Source organism: Vicugna pacos, chromosome 11 (genome assembly GCF_048564905.1).
Source record: "Vicugna pacos chromosome 11, VicPac4, whole genome shotgun sequence".
In the NCBI taxonomy this organism is placed as follows: Eukaryota; Metazoa; Chordata; class Mammalia; order Artiodactyla; family Camelidae; genus Vicugna; species Vicugna pacos.
Genome location: NC_132997.1, coordinates 13,175,532 through 13,189,651, shown reverse-complemented (window position 1 = coordinate 13,189,651; position 14,120 = coordinate 13,175,532).

The window sequence follows — 14,120 nt, the reverse complement described above, 5'->3', positions numbered from 1 at the left end:
AGCCGTCCTGCACCTAGCTTGAAGGGAACACAAAGTTTCTTTTCAGTTGCCAACTCCACTCCATACATATATATGGGGAGGTACAAGCTCCAACTCGGTTTTACAGTGAAAACGGCAGGCACTTCAAAACGGCACTAGGAAACAGACTGAGAAACCAGAGGAAGTGTTTCTCCTGCAACCCGTTCCCTTTGTGCTGGATGAACGAACGTCTCTCCACATGCTCAGTTCTGAGAGATAAGTGTGTGTGAAAGCCGTCCTGCACCTAGCTTGAAGGGAACACAAAGTTTCTTTTCAGTTGCCAACTCCACTCCATACATATATATGGGGAGGTACAAGCTCCAACTCGGTTTTACAGTGAAAACGGCAGGCACTTCAAACCGGCACTAGGAAACAGACTGAGAAACCAGAGTAAGTGTTTCTCCTGCAACCCGTTCCCTTTGTGCTGGATGAACGAACGTCTCTCCACATGCTCAGTTCTGAGAGATAAGTGTGTGTGAAAGCCGTCCTGCACCTAGCTTGAAGGGAACACAAAGTTTCTTTTCAGTTGCCAACTCCACTCCATACATATATATGGGGAGGTACAAGCTCCAACTCGGTTTTACAGTGAAAACGGCAGGCACTTCAAACCGGCACTAGGAAACAGACTGAGAAACCAGAGTAAGTGTTTCTCCTGCAAACCGTTCCCTTTGTGCTGGATGAACGAACGTCTCTCCACATGCTCAGTTCTGAGAGATAAGTGTGTGTGAAAGCCGACCTGCACCTAGCTTGAAGGGAACACAAAGTTTTTTTTCAGTTGCCAACTCCACTCCATACATATATATGGGGAGGTACAAGCTCCAACTCGGTTTTACAGTGAAAACGGCAGGCACTTCAAACCGGCACTAGGAAACAGACTGAGAAACCAGAGTAAGTGTTTCTCCTGCAACCCGTTCCCTTTGTGCTGGATGAACGAACGTCTCTCCACATGCTCAGTTCTGAGAGATAAGTGTGTGTGAAAGCCGTCCTGCACCTAGCTTGAAGGGAACACAAAGTTTCTTTTCAGTTGCCAACTCCACTCCATACATATATATGGGGAGGTACAAGCTCCAACTCGGTTTTACAGTGAAAACGGCAGGCACTTCAAACCGGCACTAGGACACAGACTGAGAAACCAGAGTAAGTGTTTCTCCTGCAACCCGTTCCCTTTGTGCTGGATGAACGAACGTCTCTCCACATGCTCAGTTCTGAGAGATAAGTGTGTGTGAAAGCAGTCCTGCACCTAGCTTGAAGGGAACACAAAGTTTCTTTTCAGTTGCCAACACCACTCCATACATATATATGGGGAGGTACAAGCTCCAACTCGGTTTTACAGTGAAAACGGCAGGCACTTCAAACCGGCACTAGGAAACAGACTGAGAAACCAGAGTAAGTGTTTCTCCTGCAAACCGTTCCCTTTGTGCTGGATGAACGAACGTCTCTCCACATGCTCAGTTCTGAGAGATAAGTGTGTGTGAAAGCCGACCTGCACCTAGCTTGAAGGGAACACAAAGTTTTTTTTCAGTTGCCAACTCCACTCCATACATATATATGGGGAGGTACAAGCTCCAACTCGGTTTTACAGTGAAAACGGCAGGCACATCAAACCGGCACTAGGAAACAGACTGAGAAACCAGAGTAAGTGTTTCTCCTGCAACCCGTTCCCTTTGTGCTGGATGAACGAACGTCTCTCCACATGCTCAGTTCTGAGAGATAAGTGTGTGTGAAAGCCGTCCTGCACCTAGCTTGAAGGGAACACAAAGTTTCTTTTCAGTTGCCAACTCCACTCCATACATATATATGGGGAGGTACAAGCTCCAACTCGGTTTTACAGTGAAAACGGCAGGCACTTCAAACCGGCACTAGGAAACAGACTGAGAAACCAGAGTAAGTGTTTCTCCTGCAACCGGTTCCCTTTGTGCTGGATGAACGAACGTCTCTCCACATGCTCAGTTCTGAGAGATAAGTGTGTGTGAAAGCCGTCCTGCACCTAGCTTGAAGGGAACACAAAGTTTCTTTTCAGTTGCCAACTCCACTCCATACATATATATGGGGAGGTACAAGCTCCAACTCGGTTTTACAGTGAAAACGGCAGGCACTTCAAACCGGCACTAGGAAACAGACTGAGAAACCAGAGTAAGTGTTTCTCCTGCAACCGGTTCTCTTTGTGCTGGATGAACGAACGTCTCTCCACATGCTCAGTTTTGAGAGATAAGTGTGTGTGAAAGCCGTCCTGCACCTAGCTTGAAGGGAACACAAAGTTTCTTTTCAGTTGCCAACTCCACTCCATACATATATATGGGGAGGTACAAGCTCCAACTCGGTTTTACAGTGAAAACGGCAGGCACTTCAAACCGGCACTAGGAAACAGACTGAGAAACCAGAGTAAGTGTTTCTCCTGCAACCGGTTCTCTTTGTGCTGGATGAACGAACGTCTCTCCACATGCTCAGTTCTGAGAGATAAGTGTGTGTGAAAGCCGTCCTGCACCTAGCTTGAAGGGAACACAAAGTTTCTTTTCAGTTGCCAACTCCACTCCATACATATATATGGGGAGGTACAAGCTCCAACTCGGTTTTACAGTGAAAACGGCAGGCACTTCAAACCGGCACTAGGAAACAGACTGAGAAACCAGAGTAAGTGTTTCTCCTGCAACCGGTTCCCTTTGTGCTGGATGAAAGAACGTCTCTCCACATGCTCAGTTCTGAGAGATAAGTGTGTGTGAAAGCCGTCCTGCACCTAGCTTGAAGGGAACACAAAGTTTCTTTTCAGTTGCCAACCCCACTCCATACATATATATGGGGAAGTACAAGCTCCAACTCGGTTTTACAGTGAAAACGGCAGGCACTTCAAACAGGCACTAGGAAACAGACTGAGAAACCAGAGTAAGTGTTTCTCCTGCAACCCATTCCCTTTGTGCTGGATGAACGAACGTCTCTCCACATGCTCAGTTCTGAGAGATAAGTGTGTGTGAAAGCCGTCCTGCACCTAGCTTGAAGGGAACACAAAGTTTCTTTTCAGTTGCCAACTCCACTCCATACATATATATGGGGAGGTACAAGCTCCAACTCGGTTTTACAGTGAAAACGGCAGGCACTTCAAACAGGCACTAGGAAACAGACTGAGAAACCAGAGTAAGTGTTTCTCCTGCAACCCATTCCCTTTGTGCTGGATGAACGAACGTCTCTCAACATGCTCAGTTCTGAGAGATAAGTGTGTGTGAAAGCCGTCCTGCACATAGCTTGAAGGGAACACAAAGTTTCTTTTCAGTTGACAACTCCACTCCATACATATATATGGGGAGGTACAAGCTCCAACTCGGTTTTACAGTGAAAACGGCAGGCACTTCAAACCGGCACTAGGAAACAGACTGAGAAACCAGAGTAAGTGTTTCACCTGCAACCCGTTCCCTTTGTGCTGGATGAACGAACGTCTCTCCACATGCTTAGTTCTGAGAGATAAGTGTGTGTGAAAGCCGTCCTGCACCTAGCTTGAAGGGAACACAAAGTTTCTTTTCAGTTGCCAACTACACTCCATACATATATATGGGGAGGTACAAGCTCCAACTCGGTTTTACAGTGAAAACGGCAGGCACTTCAAACCGGCACTAGGAAACAGACTGAGAAACCAGAGTAAGTGTTTCTCCTGCAACCCGTTCCCTTTGTGCTGGATGAACGAACGTCTCTCCACATGCTCAGTTCTGAGAGATAAGTGTGTGTGAAAGCCGTCCTGCACCTAGCTTGAAGGGAACACAAAGTTTCTTTTCAGTTGCCAACTCCACTCCATACATATATATGGGGAGGTACAAGCTCCAACTCGGTTTTACAGTGAAAACGGCAGGCACTTCAAACCGGCACTAGGAAACAGACTGAGAAACCAGAGTAAGTGTTTCTCCTGCAACCCGTTCCCTTTGTGCTGGATGAACGAACGTCTCTCCACATGCTCAGATATGAGAGATAAGTGTGTGTGAAAGCCGTCCTGCACCTAGCTTGAAGGGAACACAAAGTTTCTTTTCAGTTGCCAACTCCACTCCATACATATATATGGGGAGGTACAAGCTCCAACTCGGTTTTACAGTGAAAACGGCAGGCACTTCAAACCGGCACTAGGAAACAGACTGAGAAACCAGAGTAAGTGTTTCTCCTGCAACCCGTTCCCTTTGTGCTGGATGAACGAACGTCTCTCCACATGCTCAGTTCTGAGAGATAAGTGTGTGTGAAAGCCGTCCTGCACCTAGCTTGAAGGGAACACAAAGTTTCTTTTCAGTTGCCAACTCCACTCCATACATATATATGGGGAGGTACAAGCTCCAACTCGGTTTTACAGTGAAAACGGCAGGCACTTCAAAACGGCACTAGGAAACAGACTGAGAAACCAGAGTAAGTGTTTCTCCTGCAACCCGTTCCCTTTGTGCTGGATGAACGAACGTCTCTCCACATGCTCAGTTCTGAGAGATAAGTGTGTGTGAAAGCCGTCCTGCACCTAGCTTGAAGGGAACACAAAGTTTCTTTTCAGTTGCCAACTCCACTCCATACATATATATGGGGAGGTACAAGCTCCAACTCGGTTTTACAGTGAAAACGGCAGGCACTTCAAACCGGCACTAGGAAACAGACTGAGAAACCAGAGTAAGTGTTTCTCCTGCAACCCGTTCCCTTTGTGCTGGATGAACGAACGTCTCTCCACATGCTCAGTTCTGAGAGATAAGTGTGTGTGAAAGCCGTCCTGCACCTAGCTTGAAGGGAACACAAAGTTTCTTTTCAGTTGCCAACTCCACTCCATACATATATATGGGGAGGTACAAGCTCCAACTCGGTTTTACAGTGAAAACGGCAGGCACTTCAAACCGGCACTAGGAAACAGACTGAGAAACCAGAGTAAGTGTTTCTCCTGCAAACCGTTCCCTTTGTGCTGGATGAACGAACGTCTCTCCACATGCTCAGTTCTGAGAGATAAGTGTGTGTGAAAGCCGACCTGCACCTAGCTTGAAGGGAACACAAAGTTTTTTTTCAGTTGCCAACTCCACTCCATACATATATATGGGGAGGTACAAGCTCCAACTCGGTTTTACAGTGAAAACGGCAGGCACATCAAACCGGCACTAGGAAACAGACTGAGAAACCAGAGTAAGTGTTTCTCCTGCAACCCGTTCCCTTTGTGCTGGATGAACGAACGTCTCTCCACATGCTCAGTTCTGAGAGATAAGTGTGTGTGAAAGCCGTCCTGCACCTAGCTTGAAGGGAACACAAAGTTTCTTTTCAGTTGCCAACTCCACTCCATACATATATATGGGGAGGTACAAGCTCCAACTCGGTTTTACAGTGAAAACGGCAGGCACTTCAAACCGGCACTAGGAAACAGACTGAGAAACCAGAGTAAGTGTTTCTCCTGCAACCGGTTCCCTTTGTGGTGGATGAACGAACGTCTCTCCACATGCTCAGTTCTGAGAGATAAGTGTGTGTGAAAGCCGTCCTGCACCCAGCTTGAAGGGAACACAAAGTTTCTTTTCAGTTGCCAACTCCACTCCATACATATATATGGGGAGGTACAAGCTCCAACTCGGTTTTACAGTGAAAACGGCAGGCACTTCAAACCGGCACTAGGAAACAGACTGAGAAACCAGAGTAAGTGTTTCTCCTGCAACCGGTTCTCTTTGTGCTGGATGAACGAACGTCTCTCCACATGCTCAGTTTTGAGAGATAAGTGTGTGTGAAAGCCGTCCTGCACCTAGCTTGAAGGGAACACAAAGTTTCTTTTCAGTTGCCAACTCCACTCCATACATATATATGGGGAGGTACAAGCTCCAACTCGGTTTTACAGTGAAAACGGCAGGCACTTCAAACCGGCACTAGGAAACAGACTGAGAAACCAGAGTAAGTGTTTCTCCTGCAACCGGTTCTCTTTGTGCTGGATGAACGAACGTCTCTCCACATGCTCAGTTCTGAGAGATAAGTGTGTGTGAAAGCCGTCCTGCACCTAGCTTGAAGGGAACACAAAGTTTCTTTTCAGTTGCCAACTCCACTCCATACATATATATGGGGAGGTACAAGCTCCAACTCGGTTTTACAGTGAAAACGGCAGGCACTTCAAACCGGCACTAGGAAACAGACTGAGAAACCAGAGTAAGTGTTTCTCCTGCAACCCGTTCCCTTTGTGCTGGATGAACGAACGTCTCTCCATATGCTCAGTTCTGAGAGATAAGTGTGTGTGAAAGCCGTCCTGCACCTAGCTTGAAGGGAACACAAAGTTTCTTTTCAGTTGCCAACTCCACTCCATACATATATATGGGGAGGTACAAGCTCCAACTCGGTTTTACAGTGAAAACGGCAGGCACTTCAAACCGGCACTAGGAAACAGACTGAGAAACCAGAGTAAGTGTTTCTCCTGCAACCCGTTCCCTTTGTGCTGGATGAACGAACGTCTCTCCACATGCTCAGTTCTGAGAGATAAGTGTGTGTGAAAGCCGTCCTGCACCTAGCTTGAAGGGAACACAAAGTTTCTTTTCAGTTGCCAACTCCACTCCATACATATATATGGGGAGGTACAAGCTCCAACTCGGTTTTACAGTGAAAACGGCAGGCACTTCAAAACGGCACTAGGAAACAGACTGAGAAACCAGAGTAAGTGTTTCTCCTGCAACCCGTTCCCTTTGTGCTGGATGAACGAACGTCTCTCCACATGCTCAGTTCTGAGAGATAAGTGTGTGTGAAAGCCGTCCTGCACCTAGCTTGAAGGGAACACAAAGTTTCTTTTCAGTTGCCAACTCCACTCCATACATATATATGGGGAGGTACAAGCTCCAACTCGGTTTTACAGTGAAAACGGCAGGCACTTCAAACCGGCACTAGGAAACAGACTGAGAAACCAGAGTAAGTGTTTCTCCTGCAACCCGTTCCCTTTGTGCTGGATGAACGAACGTCTCTCCACATGCTCAGTTCTGAGAGATAAGTGTGTGTGAAAGCCGTCCTGCACCTAGCTTGAAGGGAACACAAAGTTTCTTTTCAGTTGCCAACTCCACTCCATACATATATATGGGGAGGTACAAGCTCCAACTCGGTTTTACAGTGAAAACGGCAGGCACTTCAAACCGGCACTAGGAAACAGACTGAGAAACCAGAGTAAGTGTTTCTCCTGCAAACCGTTCCCTTTGTGCTGGATGAACGAACGTCTCTCCACATGCTCAGTTCTGAGAGATAAGTGTGTGTGAAAGCCGACCTGCACCTAGCTTGAAGGGAACACAAAGTTTTTTTTCAGTTGCCAACTCCACTCCATACATATATATGGGGAGGTACAAGCTCCAACTCGGTTTTACAGTGAAAACGGCAGGCACATCAAACCGGCACTAGGAAACAGACTGAGAAACCAGAGTAAGTGTTTCTCCTGCAACCCGTTCCCTTTGTGCTGGATGAACGAACGTCTCTCCACATGCTCAGTTCTGAGAGATAAGTGTGTGTGAAAGCCGTCCTGCACCTAGCTTGAAGGGAACACAAAGTTTCTTTTCAGTTGCCAACTCCACTCCATACATATATATGGGGAGGTACAAGCTCCAACTCGGTTTTACAGTGAAAACGGCAGGCACTTCAAACCGGCACTAGGAAACAGACTGAGAAACCAGAGTAAGTGTTTCTCCTGCAACCGGTTCCCTTTGTGGTGGATGAACGAACGTCTCTCCACATGCTCAGTTCTGAGAGATAAGTGTGTGTGAAAGCCGTCCTGCACCCAGCTTGAAGGGAACACAAAGTTTCTTTTCAGTTGCCAACTCCACTCCATACATATATATGGGGAGGTACAAGCTCCAACTCGGTTTTACAGTGAAAACGGCAGGCACTTCAAACCGGCACTAGGAAACAGACTGAGAAACCAGAGTAAGTGTTTCTCCTGCAACCGGTTCTCTTTGTGCTGGATGAACGAACGTCTCTCCACATGCTCAGTTTTGAGAGATAAGTGTGTGTGAAAGCCGTCCTGCACCTAGCTTGAAGGGAACACAAAGTTTCTTTTCAGTTGCCAACTCCACTCCATACATATATATGGGGAGGTACAAGCTCCAACTCGGTTTTACAGTGAAAACGGCAGGCACTTCAAACCGGCACTAGGAAACAGACTGAGAAACCAGAGTAAGTGTTTCTCCTGCAACCGGTTCTCTTTGTGCTGGATGAACGAACGTCTCTCCACATGCTCAGTTCTGAGAGATAAGTGTGTGTGAAAGCCGTCCTGCACCTAGCTTGAAGGGAACACAAAGTTTCTTTTCAGTTGCCAACTCCACTCCATACATATATATGGGGAGGTACAAGCTCCAACTCGGTTTTACAGTGAAAACGGCAGGCACTTCAAACCGGCACTAGGAAACAGACTGAGAAACCAGAGTAAGTGTTTCTCCTGCAACCGGTTCCCTTTGTGCTGGATGAAAGAACGTCTCTCCACATGCTCAGTTCTGAGAGATAAGTGTGTGTGAAAGCCGTCCTGCACCTAGCTTGAAGGGAACACAAAGTTTCTTTTCAGTTGCCAACTCCACTCCATACATATATATGGGGAGGTACAAGCTCCAACTCGGTTTTACAGTGAAAACGGCAGGCACTTCAAACAGGCACTAGGAAACAGACTGAGAAACCAGAGTAAGTGTTTCTCCTGCAACCGATTCCCTTTGTGCTGGATGAACGAACGTCTCTCCACATGCTCAGTTCTGAGACATAAGTGTGTGTGAAAGCCGTCCTGCACATAGCTTGAAGGGAACACAAAGTTTCTTTTCAGTTGACAACTCCACTCCATACATATATATGGGGAGGTACAAGCTCCAACTCGGTTTTACAGTGAAAACGGCAGGCACTTCAAACCGGCACTAGGAAACAGACTGAGAAACCAGAGTAAGTGTTTCACCTGCAACCCGTTCCCTTTGTGCTGGATGAACGAACGTCTCTCCACATGCTTAGTTCTGAGAGATAAGTGTGTGTGAAAGCCGTCCTGCACCTAGCTTGAAGGGAACACAAAGTTTCTTTTCAGTTGCCAACTCCACTCCATACATATATATGGGGAGGTACAAGCTCCAACTCGGTTTTACAGTGAAAACGGCAGGCACTTCAAACCGGCACTAGGAAACAGACTGAGAAACCAGAGTAAGTGTTTCTCCTGCAACCCGTTCCCTTTGTGCTGGATGAACGAACGTCTCTCCACATGCTCAGTTCTGAGAGATAAGTGTGTGTGAAAGCCGTCCTGCACCTAGCTTGAAGGGAACACAAAGTTTCTTTTCAGTTGCCAACACCACTCCATACATATATATGGGGAGGTACAAGCTCCAACTCGGTTTTACAGTGAAAACGGCAGGCACTTCAAACCGGCACTAGGAAACCAACTGAGAAACCAGAGTAAGTGTTTCTCCTGCAACCCGTTCCCTTTGTGCTGGATGAACGAACGTCTCTCCACATGCTCAGTTCTGAGAGATAAGTGTGTGTGAAAGCCGTCCTGCACCTAGCTTGAAGGGAACACAAAGTTTCTTTTCAGTTGCCAACTCCACTCCATACATATATATGGGGAGGTACAAGCTCCAACTCGGTTTTACAGTGAAAACGGCAGGCACTTCAAACCGGCACTAGGAAACAGACTGAGAAACCAGAGTAAGTGTTTCTCCTGCAACCCGTTCCCTTTGTGCTGGATGAACGAACGTCTCTCCACATGCTCAGATCTGAGAGATAAGTGTGTGTGAAAGCCGTCCTGCACCTAGCTTGAAGGGAACACAAAGTTTCTTTTCAGTTGCCAACTCCACTCCATACATATATATGGGGAGGTACAAGCTCCAACTCGGTTTTACAGTGAAAACGGCAGGCACTTCAAACCGGCACTAGGAAACAGACTGAGAAACCAGAGTAAGTGTTTCTCCTGCAACCCGTTCCCTTTGTGCTGGATGAAAGAACGTCTCTCCACATGCTCAGTTCTGAGAGATAAGTGTGTGTGAAAGCCGTCCTGCACCTAGCTTGAAGGGAACACAAAGTTTCTTTTCAGTTGCCAACTCCACTCCATACATATATATGGGGAGGTACAAGCTCCAACTCGGTTTTACAGTGAAAACGGCAGGCACTTCAAACCGGCACTAGGAAACAGACTGAGAAACCAGAGTAAGTGTTTCTCCTGCAACCCGTTCCCTTTGTGCTGGATGAACGAACGTCTCTCCACATGCTCAGTTCTGAGAGATAAGTGTGTGTGAAAGCCGTCCTGCACCTAGCTTGAAGGGAACACAAAGTTTCTTTTCAGTTGCCAACTCCACTCCATACATATATATGGGGAGGTACAAGCTCCAACTCGGTTTTACAGTGAAAACGGCAGGCACTTCAAACCGGCACTAGGAAACAGACTGAGAAACCAGAGTAACTGTTTGTCCTGCAACCCGTTCCCTTTGTGCTGGATGAACGAACGTCTCTCCACATGCTCAGATCTGAGAGATAAGTGTGTGTGAAAGCCGTCCTGCACATAGCTTGAAGGGAACACAAAGTTTCTTTTCAGTTGCCAACTCCACTCCATACATATATATGGGGAGGTACAAGCTCCAACTCGGTTTTACAGTGAAAACGGCAGGCACTTCAAACCGGCACTAGGAAACAGACTGAGAAACCAGAGTAAGTGTTTCTCCTGCAACCGGTTCCCTTTGTGCTGGATGAACGAACGTCTCTCCACATGCTCAGTTCTGAGAGATAAGTGTGTGTGAAAGCCGTCCTGCACCTAGCTTGAAGGGAACACAAAGTTTCTTTTCAGTTGCCAACTCCACTCCATACATATATATGGGGAGGTACAAGCTCCAACTCGGTTTTACAGTGAAAACGGCAGGCACTTCAAACCGGCACTAGGAAACAGACTGAGAAACCAGAGTAAGTGTTTCTCCTGCAACCCGTTCCCTTTGTGCTGGATGAAAGAACGTCTCTCCACATGCTCAGTTTTGAGAGATAAGTGTGTGTGAAAGCCGTCCTGCACCTAGCTTGAAGGGAACACAAAGTTTCTTTTCAGTTGCCAACTCCACTCCATACATATATATGGGGAGGTACAAGCTCCAACTCGGTTTTACAGTGAAAACGGCAGGCACTTCAAACCGGCACTAGGAAACAGACTGAGAATCCAGAGTAAGTGTTTCTTTCTCCTGCAACCGGTTCCCTTTGTGCTGGATGAACGAACGTCTCTCCACATGCTCAGTTCTGAGAGATAAGTGTGTGTGAAAGCCGTCCTGCACCTAGCTTGAAGGGAACACAAAGTTTCTTTTCAGTTGCCAACTCCACTCCATACATATATATGGGGAGGTACAAGCCCCAACTCGGTTTTACAGTGAAAACGGCAGGCACTTCAAACCGGCACTAGGAAACAGACTGAGAAACCAGAGTAAGTGTTTCTCCTGCAACCCGTTCCCTTTGTGCTGGATGAAAGAACGTCTCTCCACATGCTCAGTTTTGAGAGATAGGTGTGTGTGAAAGCCGTCCTGCACCTAGCTTGAAGGGAACACAAAGTTTCTTTTCAGTTGCCAACTCTACTCCATACATATATATGGGGAGGTACAAGCTCCAACAAGGTTTTACAGTGAAAACGGCAGGCACTTCAAACCGGCACTAGGAAACAGACTGAGAAACCAGAGTAAGTGTTTCTCCTGCAACCCGTTCCGTTTGTGCTGGATGAACGAACGTCTCTCCACATGCTCAGTTTTGAGAGATAAGTGTGTGTGAAAGCCGTCCTGCACCCAGCTTGAAGGGAACACAAAGTTTCTTTTCAGTTGCCAACTCCACTCCATACATATATATGGGGAGGTACAAGCTCCAACTCGGTTTTACAGTGAAAACGGCAGGCACTTCAAACCGGCACTAGGAAACAGACTGAGAAACCAGAGTAAGTGTTTCTCCTGCAACCCGTTCCCTTTGTGCTGGATGAACAAACGTCTCTCCACATGCTCAGTTCTGAGAGATAAGTGTGTGTGAAAGCCGTCCTGCACCTAGCTTGAAGGGAACACAAAGTTTCTTTTCAGTTGCCAACTCCACTCCATACATATATATGGGGAGGTACAAGCTCCAACTCGGTTTTACAGTGAAAACGGCAGGCACTTCAAACCGGCACTAGGAAACAGACTGAGAAACCAGAGTAAGTGTTTCTCCTGCAACCGGTTCCCTTTGTGCTGGATGAACGAACGTCTCTCCACATGCTCAGTTCTGAGAGATAAGTGTGTGTGAAAGCCGTCCTGCACCTAGCTTGAAGGGAACACAAAGTTTCTTTTCAGTTGCCAACTCCACTCCATACATATATATGGGGAGGTACAAGCTCCAACTCGGTTTTACAGTGAAAACGGCAGGCACTTCAAACCGGCACTAGGAAACAGACTGAGAAACCAGAGTAAGTGTTTCACCTGCAACCCGTTCCGTTTGTGCTGGATGAACGAAAGTCTCTCCACATGCTTAGTTCTGAGAGATAAGTGTGTGTGAAAGCCGTCCTGCACCCAGCTTGAAGGGAACACAAAGTTTCTTTTCAGTTGCCAACTCCACTCCATATATATATATGGGGAGGTACAAGGTCCAACTCGGTTTCACAGTGAAAACGGCAGGCACTTCAAACCGGCACTAGGAAACAGACTGAGAAACCAGAGTAAGTGTTTCTCCTGCAACCCGTTCCCTTTGTGCTGGATGAACGAACGTCTCTCCACATGCTCAGTTCTGAGAGAAAAGTGTGTGTGAAAGCCGTCCTGCACCTAGCTTGAAGGGAACACAAAGTTTCTTTTCAGTTGCCAACTCCACTCCATACATATATATGGGGAGGTACAAGCTCCAAATCGGTTTTACAGTGAAAACGGCAGGCACTTCAAACCGGCACTAGGAAACAGACTGAGAAACCAGAGTAAGTGTTTCTCCTGCAACCGGTTCCCTTTGTGCTGGATGAACGAACGTCTCTCCACATGCTCAGTTCTGAGAGATAAGTGTGTGTGAAAGCCGTCCTGCACCTAGCTTGAAGGGAACACAAAGTTTCTTTTCAGTTGCCAACTCCACTCCATACATATATATGGGGAGGTACAAGCCCCAACTCGGTTTTACAGTGAAAACGGCAGGCACTTCAAACCGGCACTAGGAAACAGACTGAGAAACCAGAGTAAGTGTTTCTCCTGCAACCCGTTCCCTTTGTGCTGGATGAAAGAACGTCTCTCCACATGCTCAGTTTTGAGAGATAGGTGTGTGTGAAAGCCGTCCTGCACATAGCTTGAAGGGAACACAAAGTTTCTTTTCAGTTGCCAACTCCACTCCATACATATATATGGGGAGGTACAAGCTCCAACTCGGTTTTACAGTGAAAACGGCAGGCACTTCAAACCGGCACTAGGAAACAGACTGAGAAACCAGAGTAAGTGTTCCTCCTGCAACCCGTTCCCTTTTTGCTGGATGAACGAACGTCTCTCCACATGCTCAGTTCTGAGAGATAAGTGTGTGTGAAAGCCGTCCTGCACCTAGCTTGAAGGGAACACAAAGTTTCTTTTCAGTTGCCAACTCCACTCCATACATATATAAGGGGAGGTACAAGCTCCAACTCGGTTTTACAGTGAAAACGGCAGGCACTTCAAACCGGCACTAGGAAACAGACTGAGAAACCAGAGTAAGTGTTTCTCCTGCAACCCGTTCCCTTTGTGCTGGATGAAAGAACGTCTCTCCACATGCTCAGTTTTGAGAGATAAGTGTGTGTGAAAGCCGTCCTGCACCTAGCTTGAAGGGAACACAAAGTTTCTTTTCAGTTGCCAACTCCACTCCATACATATATATGGGGAGGTACAAGCTCCAACTCGGTTTTACAGTGAAAACGGCAGGCACTTCAAACCGGCACTAGGAAACAGACTGAGAAACCAGAGTAAGTGTTTCTTTCTCCTGCAACCGGTTCCCTTTGTGCTGGATGAACGAACGTCTCTCCACATGCTCAGTTCTGAGAGATAAGTGTGTGTGAAAGCCGTCCTGCACATAGCTTGAAGGGAACACAAAGTTTCTTTTCAGTTGCCAACTCCACTCCATACATATATATGGGGAGGTACAAGCCCCAACTCAGTTTTACAGTGAAAACGGCAGGCACTTCAAACCGGCACTAGGAAACAGACTGAGAAACCAGAGTAAGTGTT